This window comes from Lipotes vexillifer, unplaced genomic scaffold, assembly GCF_000442215.2.
Source record: "Lipotes vexillifer unplaced genomic scaffold, Lipotes_vexillifer_v1.1 scaffold28, whole genome shotgun sequence".
NCBI classification, from domain to species: domain Eukaryota; kingdom Metazoa; phylum Chordata; class Mammalia; order Artiodactyla; family Lipotidae; genus Lipotes; species Lipotes vexillifer.
Window position 1 is genome coordinate 410115 of NW_006793929.1, and position 5047 is coordinate 415161.

The window sequence follows — 5047 nt, forward strand, 5'->3', positions numbered from 1 at the left end:
TTTCCCGGTACACGGGCCTCTCACTGTTGTGGCCTCTCCCGTTGCGGAGCACAGGCTCCGGACGCGCAGGCTCAGCGGCCGTGGCTCACGGGCCCAGCCACTCCGCGGCATGTGGGATCTTCCCGGACCGGGGCACGAACCCGCGTACCCTGCATCGGCAGGCGGACTCTCAACCACTGTGCCACCAGGGAAGCCCTACCTTGCTCTCTTAAAAATTTTTTTAAAATATATTATTTCAGATTCACTGAAAAGTTGAAAGAGTAATCCAAAGAGTTCCAAGATATCCTTTACCCAGATTCTCCAAATGTTGACATTTGGTTTGTCCTCTCTCATATTTGTGTGTGTGTGTGATTACTTTTCTCTGAAATGTTTAATGTTAAGTTGCAGACTTGATACGCCTTTACTGCTAAATACTTTATTGTGTATTTCATAAAAACAAGGACGTTCTCTTACAAAACAACAGCATGATTATTAGAAATCAGGAAATTAAATGTTGATGCAACACTATTATTTAATCTGCAGGTCTTTTTCAGATCTTGCCAGTAGGCCACTTTAGAGCAAAAGGAAATCCAAGATTCTGTGGTGCCTTAAACCATCCTGTCTCTTTAGTCTCCTTTAATCTGGAACAGTTCCTGAATCTGTCTTTGTATTTCATGACTTTGACATTGACATTTTTGAAGACAACTGCCTGTGTTTTGGATAATGTCCCTCCACTTGGGTTTGCCCGTGGTTTCCTCCTGCTTAGATTCACATTATGCACTTTTGGCAGGTGTGGCATGGGGCGGTGCTGCAGCCGTCTTAGTGTGTCTTACAGTGGGAGGCATATGCTGTTGATTAGTCCCATTCACTGGCCCTGTCATCACTTTATTAAGATCCTGTCTGTCAGATTCCCTCACAGAAAGTTACCATTTTTCCCTTTGTTGTTAATATGTATCTCATAGTAAGATCACTTGAGACTGTAAATATGTTACTCCTCATACTTTCACCCACTGGTTAAAGAATCCATTGAGGCATCTGGCATCGCCCTTCCTCGCTGGACCCACCGAATCTACCGCAGGGCCTGGCTGGGGCGCCGAAGGCCCAAGATCCAGCCCCGCATCGAGATGGGGAAAGAGGGCGGACGCAGCTAGCGTCAGGAAAAATTGCTGCTTGGGGACCCTGCGTTCACTCAGGCCACCAAGTGCCGTGGTTACCCCTCAGTCTTTCTCGACCTCTGCCTCTGAGAGGCTGCGGGTCGTCACCCAAGCACTCTGCAGTTAAACCGCAATCTTTCTGGATCCCTCGTTTCTTATCTGTAAAATGGAGTTAGTTTTCCGTATCACCGGGTTGTTGGGAGGATCTAATGATGTCATTTAGGAGAGCGTGGTCTAAAGTGTTCTATCAAGACCTTTGCATTGCAGCTGTAATTAAAGAATGCTGTCTCGTTACATTGTCACTGAAGAGCCAAATCTTAGATGCAGAAACAGATGTATTATGTGCAGTCCTTTACAGCAATCACAACAGAATGGGCCGCCACAAGCCCCATTTGGCCCTCAAACAGCATTTCAAAAAACAATTTAAAAAGGAACTATGTTGGATTCCTTCCCAGTCTTGTTTCTAGTAGGTTGAACAATGTTTAAAACGCTTGAAAGACATGAATTTGGAAGGTTCAATTCAAGATCTCTCTGAGTCATTTTCTTCTAATGAAAATCAGCCTGTAAATACCAAAGCATGTGTCGTCCCTAGCCAACCAGTGGTGGAACTGGTGTTGATGAAGATTTTGGGAGCCTGCAATTTGCTACTTCGCTTGTTGGACTGTTGCTGCAAGACATTTCTGTATCCTTGAATCAGCTAAACTTGACTGTGAAACATCTAGGTTTGCAAGAATTCATTATTTTAAACCTTGTGATGGTTGGGCTGGTGAGCAGGTTATGGCTCCGGACACGCAGGCTCAGCGGCCATGGCTCATGGGCCCAGCCGCTCCGCGGCACGTGGGATCCTCCCGGACTGGGGCACGAACCTGCGTCCCCTGCATCGGCAGGCGGACTCTCAACCACTGCGCCACCAGGGTTCTCTATAAACATGTTTTAAAAAGGCTGGTTTCTTTATATGAGCCATTGTTTGGATTACTTCAAGAGGTCTCCAGGATTCAACCATTGCCTTACTTCAAAGGTTTTACCTTTCCTTCTGATATTGCTGAATTTTTAGGAGAGCCCTACTTTGAAATCTTTAAGAAAAAAATGCCTACAGCTTTTGCAGCTAAAGGAGTAACTAAACTGCTAAATAAACTATTTCTAACAAAAGAGCAATCACAGAGGTCCAGTGAAGAAACATTACTTAGAATTTCCAAAAAAGCTAAACAAATGAAGATCAATATTCACAATAATGTGGATCTTGGACAGCCAGTAAAGAATAAGAAAATCTTAAAAGAAAAGTCATCAGAATTTGACGTGAGGGCTTTCTGCAAACAGCTGAAACACAAAGCTATTCAGGAGAACAGTTTTGAGTTTAAGTGTTCTCAATCCAAACTAAAGGCAACCAAACATTCTTCTTGGAAAACAATAGGAACTCCCTGTGTAAAAAGTCTTGTGCAAAGATTCCGAGAAACTGAGACTTTCGTACAACTTTCTGAAGAGATCCAAATGGCAATTCTGTGGTGTAGGAGCAAAAAACTCAAGGCTCAGACCACCTTTCTGGGTAATAAACTTCTTAAAAGTAACCGGCTTAAACATGTGGAAGCTCAAGGCTATAGTTTGCCAAAGAAACTAGAGTGCATAAAAACATCAATTTGCAACTGCCTTCTTCATGGCTCAGGTAGCAAAACTTTGAAGAATCATCTGAGACGAAGATCACAGAATAAATTTTCATTGAAACGAAGGAAACCACAGAGAAAGTTGCAATCGACTATTTTAAAGGAAGCCCAGCAGCCCCCTCAAGGGACTCAGAGTGCTACCGATATCGTTAAAGGGAGACTCTCACACCCTACAGTTCGTACAGCTGATCTCTACCCTAACAATAAGCAAGTGTTGAATAGAAGAGTTTCAAGTCCTGTCATACAAACTAAGGAGAAACAAATTCATGAAAATCTTATAGAAAGCAATGAAAATGAAACTGATTCTTGGACAACGATGCAAATAAAATCCATTGATGATTCTTACCCAGATCAGTTATGATAGTTGACAGATGGTGATTTTCTAATTCCATGTTTCTTTCTACGCTTATCAGTTGGAATTGTACTAAAAGGAAGAACTTTACTTTCTCCCTCATTTACTCTTTGGTTTATGTCTCTGCACTCATGAATGAATGAACTGCTTTATGCAATAGATTATAGTTTGTTATGCTTATTACCCATTTTTCTGCTTAAATTGTCCCAGACTTGGCCTGCAGAAGCCCCTTCCAGCTGGCCCTCCTGTCCTTTTGATGTGTTCTCATCATCTTTGAGGACTTCTTTACTTTCTGGCACAAAACCTCCAAGACTCAGCTTGCACTTTCCAGCCCTGGAATCAGCCATTTCTCCAAAGAGTCCAAGTTCATTTTAGTGGAGAATGATACTGAAAAACCCAGATCTGGGTGCTAGGTGTGCTCCTTGCTGCTTCTAGGCCTTTTCAGTGGACAAGTGTTCTCATTGTAAACATAAACAGAGACACATCATACAAAATTTTCTCTGATTTACTTTTTAAATTTAATGCTATGTCCTGGGGATCTATATGCACTGACATGAAGAGTTTTGTCTGTATTACAGAGTGTGGGTGTACTGTTATTTACTTAACTGTCCTTTATTGATGGACTTTTAGGTTGTTTCCAATATTCTGCTCTAAAAATAGTGGGGAATCTGTGAACCACATCATTGTCAACACAAATATTTCAGTCTCCTAGATCCCTCAAAGTAGAATTTCTGGGTTAAAGAGTAATATTAAATGGATAGCTTTGCCGCATTGCCCCCTCGCCCCTTCCAAGAAGCTTTATCACTCTGTGCACTCATCAGTGTGTGAAACTGCCTTTCCCCCTTTTAATTTGGCCAACACTGAAGGGAAGACTATAAATCTTGTTAATTTTTGCCAATCTAATGGATAAAGAAGACATTACTTTTTAAATTACATTTCCCAAATTACCAAAAATATTGAAAACCTTTTCTTGCTAGTTTATGTTTTAGCTTCTGTGAATAGCCTGTTCATACCCTTTGACCATTTTTTCTTATTAGGTCATCTTGCTGGGTTGTGGAAGGTACTATAACTTCGGACTTTATTCTCGGCAGCCTTTGATGTCTCCTTTAAGGGTGATGCATTTTTCATCCTAAAGGAGAAGGAAACTAACATATTCTGAGCACCCCTGCGTTCCAGGCCCTGGGCCAAGCGTCCGTGTGCATTCTCAGCAAGGTCCCGGCAGAAGGCCAGTGGTGTTGAGGGGGTGGCTGAGGCGAGGCATGATTAAGGCACCACCTGGGAGTGATTGTAAGTGATTGAATGGGGATTCAGACCCGGGTCTGTCTGGATCTAGTGCCATCTCCACGAAACTACGTAGCTTCCTTCACAGGATTTTGAAATGAATGCTTTATGTGTCAGTGTGGACGTGAAAATCAGTTACCTGGAGTCCCCAGTATCAACAATTTCTGTATCAGTAAAGGGCTTTTTCACTCAGTCCTGCTTGGTGAGCATACACATCTCTCAAAACCATCTATTTTATTCCTGGAGCTATTGTGGACTCTGCAGTCAAACTTCCTGTGAGTCTCCAGCTGGCTGTGTGACTTTGGGCGAGTGGCTTCATCTTTCTGTGCCCGGTTTTCTCACCCGCAAAACCGGGATGATGGCAGCAGCAAACTCAGAGGCTTTGCTGGGGGCTTGAATGAGTTAATACACGTCAGGTGCATGCAGTGGCGCCTGATGCCTGCTGAAAACCCAGGGAACGTACCTTAGGATGAGTCTATATGGAAAGCACGTGTGGGAGGCTGCATGGAACTGGCTCAGCCTCTTCTGGTTGGGTTTAATCTCTTAACCATCCCTTTTGTCATAACCCGGCCGGGAAATGGGAACCCAGGGCCCCTGGGTGCTGTTTGCTTGTATCCTCTCTC

The 5047-nt window shown here is 43.4% G+C and overlaps 1 pseudogene; it reads left to right on the forward strand.

Annotated features, from left to right (window-relative positions):
- LOC103079727 (uncharacterized protein C3orf17 pseudogene) overlaps window positions 1-3152 on the forward strand; it is a 46865-nt pseudogene extending 43713 nt beyond the window's left edge.
- Window positions 3153-5047: the final 1895 nt, after the last annotated feature.